This window comes from Podarcis pityusensis (genome assembly GCF_964106645.2).
Source record: "Podarcis pityusensis genome assembly, chromosome: 8".
In the NCBI taxonomy this organism is placed as follows: Eukaryota; Metazoa; Chordata; class Lepidosauria; order Squamata; family Lacertidae; genus Podarcis; species Podarcis pityusensis.
Genome location: NC_138033.1, coordinates 57,924,927 through 57,937,869, shown reverse-complemented (window position 1 = coordinate 57,937,869; position 12,943 = coordinate 57,924,927).

The window sequence follows — 12,943 nt, the reverse complement described above, 5'->3', positions numbered from 1 at the left end:
GAGCTGTGGCGCGCGGGGGGGAGGGGGGAAGGAGGCGGCGGTGCGTGTTTCTCAGTTACTCCTCTGTGATGGCTAAGGGCTGGCTGGGTGCAGCGGGGCTCCGTCGCTCTGCCCATACGCGATGCCTCCGGCCGCCATTTTGGGTGTGGGCGAAGTGACTCTTGGGAGAGCCGCAATCTGGCGCCCTGTTTGAAGCAGGCGGTATTATTTGGGTGGATGAGAATGGTGGCGGTGATTAAGTTTAAAGTAATCTAATATGCTACAGCTGTTTCTTCCCCAGCCCTGTCCGCCATTTTCCATATATTTACTTTGTTATTTTTATTTATTTATTTATCTATCTATTTATTTATTTCTATCCCTACTTTGTTGTTTCGTCGTGTCGGACTCTTCGTGACCCCATGGACCAGAGCACGCCAGGCACTCCTGTCTTCCTACTACTATTTATTAAATTTGAATACCACCTGCTGGTTTGGGGCGGTTACAACATAAAACCACAACATAAAACCACAAAATACATAATAAAAACAAGAACAACCCAAGAACTCCTCCCTAACACATTTTAAACTGGATATCAATCAGCCAAAGGCATGCTTAAAGAGTAACGTTTTTGCCTGGCACGTAAAGGTGTGTAATGAAGGCGCCCGCCGAACCTACCCGGGAAGAGCATTCCACAAATGGAGCCACTGCAGAAAAGGCCCATTTATTATTATTATTATTATTATTATTATTATTATTACAATTCATTATCCACCCTTCCCCCAAGGTATTCTTTTGATTTATTATTATTATCATTGATATGGAGCCATTGTTGTAAACGTCAGCTTTGTACAGTAGGCAAGTTGACGCACCCCTCTGTATCTTCCATCCAGGCAAGCAAGAAACATTATCAGAATTTCAAGGCACCTTGCATCCAGGTAAAAACATTCAAGATGGGGGCAAACCACAGTTGGTGAGGGCGCAGTCTGTGAAGAAAAAGTGGCATCTTGGGGAGAAAGAGTGAGGGCTAAGTAGAGAGACCTGAAGGGCTGTGTTTCAGCCCAATGCTGCAGTTCCCCAGCCACTAATTTCCTGTTGTAAAAGTAAGCACCAGCACTTTGGACTGAGCCAGGAAATGAATAGACAGGCAGTCATGCTTTGTGCATGCGCAGAAGTGCTGAATCGCATCACGTGCATGCGCAGACGCAGCACTGCGGGTTGCGAATGTGCCTCCTGCACGGATCACGTTCGCAACCTGAGGTTCTACTGTATTGGCATACACCAATGGTTCCCAATGGCATACACCAATGGTACTGCTGCCCCTGGCAGGGGGATGATCTGGGGGGGCCCTAAGAGGCAAGGGGGCGGCGGGAGGGGGGAATGGAGGTGCATATAACTACCAGACTTTGAAAAGCTGGTTTCACTGTGTTATGTACTGAGTTGAATAGGATCCAAACTGTAGCAGTCTGATTGGTCCTAGAACAATAGGATCCAAAAGGCAGCAGTCTGATTGGTCCTAGAACAATAGGATTCAGAATGCTGCAGTCTGATTGGTCCTAGAACAATGCAGCAGTATGATTGGTTGGCAGGAACCACCCAATCCTGCTCCAGATAGAAGTGAATCCACAACCTGATTGGCTTACAGTAGAATTCCAGAATTAGCCAATCATGTGCAGCCCATTGTGTAAATAATGTATATAAAGCAGATACTGTGAGGGGACATTCATTCATTCCTCCTCACCACTATGAGCTGAATAAAGAGCATGAAATCACTTTGCGACTCTGAGTATATTTCACTGGCGACGAAGGTGGGATCCCGCTGAGCTGACTGCCACACACAGCACCGCAGCACCGCCAACTGCCGCACCGCTGCCTCGCACCGTGTATCCAGGCTTCAGCTCCGGGGCACAAGGAACTCAGAATGGCAGCCAACAGCAGCTTCTCGCCATTCAACCCAGCATCTGGAGACTGGGAAGCGTACGCCTCCCGTTTCACCTTCCTCCTAGAAGCCAAAGGGGTCACCGACGAAGAAGACGCCAAGAAGAGGGCGATATTCTTCAGCGTCTGCGGAGAGGAGACGTTTGAAATCGCCCGGGCTCTCCTTGCGCCTGAAGACGTCGCTACTGTTCCATACAAAACAATAATGGAACAGCTGAAGGGGCACTTTTCGCCGCAGCCCTCAGTGGTGGCTCGTCGAAATGCCTTCTACGCAAAGCGGCAAGCCCCTGGGGAAACCATAACTGGGTTTGTGACCTCTCTCCGCCAAGCCGCCTGGTTCTGCAACTTCTCAGAGCTGGAGAACATGCTTCGTGACCGCCTCGTCGGTGGCCTGAAGGATGAGAAGCTGCAACGGCGCCTCTACGCTAAGAAGGACCTAACGTTCCAGGTCGCTCTGGAGGAGGCCCTGGCAACAGAAGCTGCCGAGAGGTCGACCCAAGAGGCACGGCCGAGCCTGCCATCCCAACCGAGGGTCCACCATGAAGACCTCACCGACGACTCAGGATCCGACAGGGAGGAGGTGCACCGAGTACAGCAGCGCACTCAAGCAGCGCACAGACCACAGCTGCCTCGACGAGAAGGAGGGAACTGCGCAAGCTGCGGGGAGAGTCACGAGAGGAGGACCTGCCGTTTCCGCAACGCAGAGTGCAGGCAGTGCAGAAAATCGGGACACATCGCCCGGGTGTGTCGGGCTCGGCCCACCCGACACCAGGCATCAGATGACCAATCCAAGAGCCCCAGGTCCCGGGGCCCAACGCACCAAGGCAACTCGACGGAGCTCACGGACTTCCAGGTATACCAGTTGCCCCACCCCAACGTAGAGAAAATTTATGTAGAGGTACAGATAGAGGGGGCCCCATGCCGCATGGAGCTTGACACGGGTTCAACTCTATCCATAATCTCGGCAAGGACCTTAAGGAAACTGTGTCCCACTGGGGGTCCCAAACTCAGGCCGGCCCCATTCACCCTCCGGGACTTCCAGAAACGTAAGGTCCCCACAATGGGGGTGGGGACCTTCAGGGTGCAATACCGAGGGCGGACGCGGCAACTGGACTTGCTTGTGGTCAAGGGCCCCTACATTAGCTTACTGGGATTGGCATGGTTTGGACCACTGGGGCTAGCTGTCACCGGGGTGAACCACACTAGCTTACAAGTGGACGTGGACGCCATATGCAAGGAATTTCCAGGGGTTTTCGATGGGAAATTGGGACAGTATACGGGCCCCCCCATTGCGCTACAGCTTGACCCCGCAGTACGACCGGTCAGGCTCAAGGCCCGCCGGGTCCCGTTCGCCTTGAAACCCCGTATAGACGAGGAATTGGACCGACTCGTAGAGCAAGGAGTGCTGGAGCCGGTGCCTAATGCTCCCTGGGAAACCCCAATCGTCACACCCGTCAAGCCTAATGGTTCGGTCCGCATCTGCGCAGACTACAAATGTACCATAAACAAGGCCCTCACGGCCCACGCATACCCAGTGCCAGTGGTCAGCCATGTCCTTGCCACCCTGGCTGGGTCGAAAATTTTTGGCAAGCTGGACTTGGCCCAAGCATATCAACAGCTGCCAGTAGATGAGGCCACAGCAGAGGCACAGACGATTGTGACGCACAGAGGAGCGTTCAGGGTAAAGCGGCTGCAATTCGGTGTCAGCGTGGCACCAGGCATATTCCAGAATATAATGGACTCTCTCCTTAAAGGGATTCCTGGCGTCACCCCCTTCTTCGATGATGTGTTGATTGCCGGCCCCACACCAGAGGAGTTTGAGGACCGCCTCCGCACCGTTCTGCACCGTTTCCAGACGGCGGGTCTCAAGGTGAAGCGGGAAAAATGTCTACTAGGAGTGCCTCAGGTGGACTTTCTGGGATTTATGGTGGACGCAGAAGGGGTCCACCCGACTGGGGACAAGGTACGGGCCATTTGTGATGCCCCAGCGCCCAAGAGCAAGACTGAACTTCAGGCCTTCTTGGGACTATTGAACTTTTACCATTCCTTCCTTCCCCACAAGGCGGCGGTAGCGGAGCCCCTACACAGACTCCTGGACAAGCGGGCCCCTTGGGTGTGGGGCCAGCGCCAGGAGGCCGCATTCCAGGCAGTCAAGGACTTGCTTGTCTCAAACTCGGTCTTGGCACACTTCGACGAGAGGCTGCCGGTGGTGCTAGCATGCGACGCCTCACCCTATGGCATTGGAGCTGTCCTGGGGCACCAACTCCCGGATGGAAGAGAGGTACCGGTGGCGTACTTTTCCCAGACACTCAACACAACCGAGCGGAACTACTCGCAAATCGACAAGGAGGGTCTGGCAATCGTAAAGGGAGTAAAAAAATTCCATGATTTCTTGTACGGGCGGCCCTTCACCGTGGTGACTGACCACAAGCCGTTGCTTGGCTTGTTTGCCCCCGAAAAGCAGACCCCCCAAGTGCTGTCTCCTCGCGTCCTCAGGTGGTCAATTTTCCTTGCCAGCTACCAGTATGCACTGATTCACCGACCTGGGAAGGCGATGGGCCATGCGGACGCCCTCAGCAGGCTACCACTACCGGAAACAGGCCCTGACCCAGCACCTGCACAAGAGGTTATGAGCCTGGAGCTGCTTCCCGACCGCCCCATTCAGGCACAAGAAGTTGCACACCATTCCAAGAAAGATAGGGTCATCTCCCGGGTCCTGGACTGGGTGTGGAGGGGATGGCCCAGCAGCAGCCCCGGGCCAGAATTCGCCGGCTACACAACCCGCAAACATGAACTGTCGGCCCACAAGGGGTGCCTGTTATGGGGAAGCAGAGTCGTTGTTCCCCAGCCCCTCTGCAAAAGGGTCCTCACAGCCCTACACGAGACACATCCAGGGGTAGTAAGAATGAAGGCCCTTGCCAGGAGTTATGTGTGGTGGCCGGGGATCGATGGAGAGATAGAGGCCTGGGTCAAACACTGCCAGGCCTGCCAAGAATCCCGCCCAGATCCCCCAAGGGCCCCAGTCCAGTCCTGGGAGTCCGCCCGAGCACCATGGTCACGCCTGCATGTGGATTTCGCTGGCCCCTTTCAGGGGAAAACATTCTTCATAGTGGTGGACTCCTACACCAAATGGCTGGAAGTCGCACTGGTACCGTCCACTTCCACGTCCGCAGCCATCCGGGTACTACGCAGGCTGTTTGCAACCCACGGGCTCCCTGACACTCTCGTCTCAGACAACGGGACTGCATTTACGTCAGGAGAATTCCAAACCTTCACAGCGCAGAACGCCATCCGCCACATCCGTTCGGCGCCGTTCCACCCTGCCACCAATGGCCAAGCAGAACGCATGGTGCGGACCACCAAGGACACCCTTCGCCGCATGACGCAAGGGGACTGGGAGTACCGCCTTGCCACATTCCTTCTAGCACAGCACAGCACCCCCAGCTCAACGACTGGCCGGAGCCCCGCTGAACTACTAATGGGTCGGCGCCTTGCAATCAGATTGGACCGCCTTCACCCCGATAGAGCTCAGGATGAGGTAGTGGTGGGGGAAGGCAGGAACCCCCGGACCTTCGAGGCCCAGGACCCAGTGTACGCAAAGAATTTTGGGGCAGGCCCAGCATGGGTACCCGCCACAATCACCAGGGTCACTGGCCCCGTGTCGTACGAGGTGCTAACGGATGGGGGGCAATGCTGGCGCCGCCACTGCGACCAGATACGGCGACGATTCCCGGGAGAAAACCAGGAGGAGGACAGGTCAGAGGAGTCCCAAGGGAACAGCGGGGCAGTGAGGCCCATAGAGCAGGAGGGGCCAGCAGGAGAGGCAGAATCAGTAAATACAGAGAGGACCCGTGAGGCCGAAAGGACACCGGAACCAGAACCACGACTGAGCGAGCCGGTTGCACCAGACCAAACAGCCGCATCACAGCCAGCATCCTTGGAACACGAGCCAGAACCCGGAGCCCGGACCAGGGAACACCCCAGGCCACAACGCACACGTAGGCCGCCGGCATACCTTGAGGACTATGAATGCGACCTCCCGGGCAGGACTGGAACTTAGAGGGGAGGGGTGTTATGTACTGAGTTGAATAGGATCCAAACTGTAGCAGTCTGATTGGTCCTAGAACAATAGGATCCAAAAGGCAGCAGTCTGATTGGTCCTAGAACAATAGGATTCAGAATGCTGCAGTCTGATTGGTCCTAGAACAATGCAGCAGTATGATTGGTTGGCAGGAACCACCCAATCCTGCTCCAGATAGAAGTGAATCCACAACCTGATTGGCTTACAGTAGAATTCCAGAATTAGCCAATCATGTGCAGCCCATTGTGTAAATAATGTATATAAAGCAGATACTGTGAGGGGACATTCATTCATTCCTCCTCACCACTATGAGCTGAATAAAGAGCATGAAATCACTTTGCGACTCTGAGTATATTTCACACTGGATCAAGTTCATCAGCTTTGTTGACTTAATTAAACTGACTAGTTTTAATTGGATTTTGAATCCGATAATTAATGAATTGTTACTGTTTTTCAATTTTATTGTGTTATTATCTTCCTTAGTGAGTTGTGCAAACTGCTATTCTGAGTAGTGCTTTTTATAGGGTGGGGTAAGGTGCACTGGGGATGAGCTTATGCAACCATGGTGGTCCAAACTTTTTTTTGGGGGGGGGGGAAACCACTAGTATACACAATCTTTTGCTTCCTCAGCAATGCACAATTGTTTGTAAATAAGCAGGTAAATGGCACGACTCTTATTTCTTGATTGTTTTACAGTCCACGTGCATCTCCCTTTAAAAACAAAACCCTACACACTTTTCCTTGTTGGATATCTTGAGGTTATTGGTGCCATCAGCTGGTTGAATGAAGCCAGTGCAACTTTTAGAAGTAAAACAGAGCCACGCTATACAATACGTTAAAAACATACTCAATTCATGTTTAAAGCACATGGTTCCCCTCCCTTGCCCAAAAAGAATTATGGGGACGGTAGTTTGTTAAGGGTGTTGGAAATGGTAGCTCTGTGAGTGGGAAACCACAGGCCCCAGGATTCGGGGGGGGGGGAGTCATATGCTGTAAATGTGCTTTGAGCATGCTTTAAATGTATAGTGTGGGAAATAACATGCTTTTTAGTGTGAGGGTGATTCCTGACGGGAGCTTAAGATAGTGAATGGGCCGTTCAGATATCACCAATGAGTCGTTCGCAACAGGTTTTTGTTAAATTATTGTATTTTTCCTAGAAAGGAGAAATTCAGATTAAGCGGGCGGGAAATGAGCTGGCATTTTGATGCCATTGACCATGTGTGGATGCTGTGGACCCAAAATACACACCCATGTGGAAGCAATCAGAGACTGTAGCACTGTAAGAATCAGAAACCACACATTTAGGGATTTAGACACACAGTTTGTGTTCTGGAGAATAACTACTTGCTCAAATTAGGGACATTATAAGTGCATGTATTCTTCTGAGGTGTATTAATTCCAAGCATCACATTGTTATAAACTTTTCTGTTATAAATCCTTCACCCTTCAAAATTTAGGAAATACTTCCTTAGGAAATTGCACTTTATTTTAGCACATGGAACAATCCCAAAAGCCACATTAGCTCTCCTAATGATTAAATATTTCTTCTGCAGAAGGAAATATCTTGGAAAAACTTTTCCCAGTAGTTCTTTTCACTTACAAATTCTACCAATCCTGTCTTAAGGATATATTTTGTGTATGAATAGGGTAGGCCTGTGACCTGGGTTCAAGAATTAAGATATTTACCATCTCAAAAGACTGGCCCAGATTGACCAGGTAATGCAATCAGTGACCATTAACAGGTATCTTGTCAGACAGGAAACAACCCAAGCCCTCAAATTTCTGCTTTAGACTGCCTCATTCTGTGCCGGGTATGATGTTTTTTGGGTGGTCTTTGGCTAAGAGGCTGGGCAGTTTCTAAAGTTTCTTTAAAGTTCTTGCACACCTTTGTTCTGGGTCCTCACCTCCTTGCAGAGGTGGGAGGTGAACTCTGTTGCAACAGGAAATTAAATATATTCCTTGCTTTCCTTCTACTGGTCCCTGGCTCTATCCATTCTCCTCTGACATGGACATAGGGGACTCAGAGTCCCTTAGCGAGTTGGGCTGCAAAAGCAAACTCCATTTTTTTCTACAACAACATCTACTGACATCTAAAAACATACAAAATTGGGATGCCAGCCCTTCCTGCTGCCTCTGGACTCCCCCCACTCTATATTGGGTTGCCAACTGTTTTTTCTAACTGGCACCCTGTGCCTTTAACAGCTGCCAATCAAACTAAAATTCAGCAGGGGAAGTTTTTTTCTGGCAGGAGGATACGCTCATGGGAAATGCTTCACTGCCAATTTTTTGCCCATTGAGAATTGGTTAAAGGCGGAGGAGCCCCACCAGCAAAAGGATTAGTTGGCAACCTTCACATAGAAAGTCCCTAAACTTTTAGTCTCACTGCTTGACTCATGCTTTACAGTAAAGCCGATACTTAGATATTTCAGAAAACTGAACTGTTTTGGAGCGTCACATATGTGCCACATTTGTGTGTACAATTCAAAAGCGATATGGAACTAAAAACCCTTGCCGGGTTGTAGTTTCTCATCCTGCGGTTTGAATCTTTGCTCAGCTTGTGCTCTGATTCATTTAGTATATGTGAGCCCTCTTCAGGCTATATCACGAGCAGAAAGTATAAAAAGGATGGTGGCTGAGTCACACTGCCTCATAGTAGGGTTGATGCTGATCTAAGTAAAAAAAATGGGTTGGGGGGTGGTGAGATACTTTTATGCTCTGATTTTCCAATATTATACTTCCAATTTATCACACTGCATTTATCCGATTTTATTGTGCTTTATTGCCCTGAGGCCATTTTATAGCAAAAAGGTGGTGTAGAATTTTTATAAAAATAACTTTTTATTGGGGGGTGGGTTTAATTTTGGATTGGAGAAGCAGGGAAGGACAATGTGCTTTAACCTTTTGATCCCTGCCATTCCTCTGCCCCCACCTATCCACAAGATCTCAGAAGCATGCTTGCCTTGTGGCTGAGAGATGCACCTAACTTGGCTGAACTAAAATAGGCGAGATGGAGTGCAGCCTAACAGTAGAACCCACACCCCGATAAATTCAGTGGCAGTACTTCATTTATTATTACATTTGTAGACCATATTTTCCTCATAAGGAGGAGCTCAAGGAGGATTAAGACCACCGAACCCAGTGGGACACACACCTTTTTCATGTGCTCAAAAGAGCAGCCTTGAGCATAAAGTATTAAAATTGTTGGTTGGTAAAATCAAAAACGTATTGGGAGAGATTTTGACTACCAAGGGGCCTCCACAGGGTTTAATCTGGCACTGGGGCTAGTTTCTGCACACACAGAGACTCTCTTCTCTATGCTCCATCCAAACCACCGAGAGTAGAGAACGGTATTCTCCAGCTACCAAATGCTTAGGTAACCATGAATGTTTTCAAATTCCTCCTGTGCAGGTGCACCTCACCAGGGTGGGCCTTCCACAACTGGGAAACCCACCACTGAAAAGCCATGTGCCAACCGGTGGCGACACCACCAAGCCCTCATCTTTTTTTTTTTTAAAAAAATATTTTTTATTAACAGGCCAATCAAATCACATTAATTCCAAATCACATTAGTTCCAAATTATACAACCAGATTTTTTGTTGGGGATACCCATACTTCAAGCTCCGAAAGGGATCCAAACTTCACTCTTGCTGCTGCTGCTTTAATTAAACAGTTCTATCCAGTTCTGTCCAGATAGTCTCTTTGTTATTTTCCTCATCTTCTTGTTGTTATCATATATTCCTTTCTTTGTGATCTCTGACAATCTTCACAAGCGGGTTGCAAACAAACATATTCTGTGTGGATTTTACACTCCAAGAGTCATATCACATAAAGGACAGACGCCATTTCCACACCTCCGTAAAAAACATTCCCACAGTCTGTCTGTTGATTTCCACAGGCTTGCCAATCTATATCTCAGGGGGACCTGCCAGGTCAAGATCACATTCCGATAACCATACATTCACATTCCAATGACCTTGGTCCTCCTCCCCCTCATCCTCCTATGGGCAAGCCTGTCTTAATGAAAGTCCATTTGTAACTGCGTCATAAAACTTTCTTTCCATTCCCCGATGTTTCCACCAGTCCTCTCTTTGATCAGTAATTCATTTCCACACAGTTCTTAGCTCCTGCTTGTGATTAGTAATTAGCAACGATTCTTCTCTCTGGAGGGGAGGGTTATTGGTACTCACATAAGACAAAATAAGAAAAGTTTTTTCCTCCCCCCTTTCCGTTTCACTCCAACATACCAGTCTTTTAATGATGATTCTTCACTTGATTTATTTGTCCTGCCCGTCACTCCGCTCGCAAAGATCCCATTAATCAGCAGTCTTTACTCTCGATCTTCACTTGATGTATATGCATTAGCTTCTTTCCAATTATATATTTCCAATTATATATTTCGAGCTAATGTGAACCAGTGCGCGATTAGAGACAGCATCAGGGAGAGCCGACCTCACCCGAGGGCTTCGTGCCAAGTGTCCTCACCCCTTTTTTCGAATCCGGGGGTGAATTATGGACACAGCTGGCAAGGTAGTCCCCCCCATTCCCTTGGGGGGACAAGGGAGGCTGCATACTCCCATCACAGCCTCTTAATTACCTCGTGTGGGTTTGAGAGATGTTATTGTCGGCCATCTTCCAATGCGCCCCCTGGTGGCCCCCGACCAAGCCCTCATCAAGATGGTTGGCAATGAGGAAGGTGCTCTTTTAAGTACAATGGTACCTCGGGTTACATACACTTCAGGCTACATATGCTTCAGGTTACAGACTCCGCTAACCCAGAAATAGTACCTCGGGTTAAGAACTTTGCTTCAGGATGAGAACAGAAATCGTGCAGCGGCGGCGCAGTGGCAGCAGGAGGCCCCGTTAGCTAAAGTGGTGCTTCAGGTTAAGAACAGTTTCAGGTTAAGAACGGACCTCCGGAATGAATTAAGTACGTAACCAGAGGTAACACTGTACTTGGGTTCCAAGCCATTTAGGGCTTTATATGCTAGTACTAACACTTGGAATGTGGGCCAGTAGCCGACTGGCAGCCAAAGCAGTGCTTTCAGGACCAGTGTCACATGGTCCCACCGGGCTGCCCCACTTATCAACCTAGCAGCCACGTTCTGCACCAGCTGCAGCCCCCAGAGCATCTTCAAGGGCAGTCCCACATAGAGAATAGTCCAAGCAGAAGGTCACTAGATTGTGGATAACTGAGGCTAGGCTAACTTGGTCCAGGAATGGTCGTAACTGGTGAACCTGCCTAAGCTAGGCATAAGCACTCCTAGCCACAGAAGCAACCTGGGACTCCAGTTGGACAAGTTGGAGTCCAGAAATCCTCCCAAAGTATGAACCTGATCCTTGGCAGAATCTTTCATCCCCATCCCTTCTGGCAGGACTACCTTTGCTGCTACCCCATTGCTAATAAATCATTCTTTTTTTTTTAAAAAAAGTACAAAATATAACTGAAACAAGACAGAAGCCAGACATTTCTCAATTACAGTCTCAGTGGCCACAGAAGCAGGGTGCTTTGAATTTTAATTAATGGGCTCTGCATTTGTTTTTGAAGCCCCCATTTTGAGTGTTTGCTAGAATCCCTTAATTAGTTCCAAAAAACCCGCAGGTGTACTGGCATGGGTTTGTTTGGCTGTGAGAGAGTCAAGCAGATTTTTTTTTTTTTTAAAAAAAGAGAATATCAATATTTTGTTGTATGATAATGAGTCGTATTCAATTTCCCGGCGATCATATTTGCAGTGAAAACGTTCTGGCTTCCAAATGGAACGAAGACGCAGAAGGGGGATTGCTTCCATTAGGGGAGAGAGAGAGAGTTTTAAACACTGTTAGAGTACTAGCATGAACGACAACTGGTGGTGCCATTGTAAAGCAGATGTCATTTAGGAACCGTTGCCCCAAATACAGCTGAAATGTTGCATGCAAAATGTGCTGGGTTCTTAATTGCTGCACTCCAAACAGAGATGAAAAGAGAGTTGCATGGTTCAGAAACTCTGCCAGGAAAGGAAATAGCCTTGGATGTGTGGATGGTGGAGGAAATGTTGGCTGGGAACTAAAGAGATGTTTAGACTTCTCCAAGGGCTTTGAGCAAGGCTGGGGGAATTTTTTGACTTTTGTCCTTTTGAACAGCTAAGCTCCCTCCCCTATTCATTGCAAATGGCTTTCCAAACTTAATAATAATAATAATAATAATAATAATAATAATAATAATAACAACAACAACAACAACAACAACAATAAACAGTTTACCACATACATTTTTTTTTAAAAAGGAGATTATATAGGGAAAGATTCAGTATTATCCAAATGGAGCCACTGGCAGTGGCAGAGCAAGCCGATTGGGTGTGCCCAGGGGTGGGGCTAGCCACCTACGGGGCGGGGCAAGCCGGGGCAGGATGCTCCGCAGGACCTCCGAGGAGTCTGCCTGCCTCCTCCCACTCAGCCACCCTACAGCTGAGGGGGAGGCGGCGGACAGACCGTATGGGGCAGCACGGAGCCTGTGGGCGCCCAAGCCACTGCGCCACTTCCAGGAGAGATGCGTGGCTCGGGCGAGCCACTGAAGGTCAGTGCAGACAATACTGAGCTAGGTGGGCCAACAGTCTGACTCAGTATAAGGCAGATTCCTGCGTGAATTTATGAGGAACCTCAAAAACAGGGTAACATTAAGTAAATAAAAACCTAGAATAAGGCACTTCCTTGTCTTCTTCTGGCCTGTGTTAAGTTCTGAGACTCAGCAAGCTTGGCACACAGGAAACTGTCTTATACTGATTCAGCTTATTGGTCCATCTAGCTCAGTATTGCATACACTGACTGGCAGTGATTTCTAGGGTTTGAGGCAGAGAACATTCCCAGCCCTTCCTGGAAATTCCAGGGAACCTGAGACCTGCCTTATGCAAAACTGATGCTCTGCCAGCCACTGAGCTACAGCCTTTCCTTACATTTAAGATGACATCACCTAG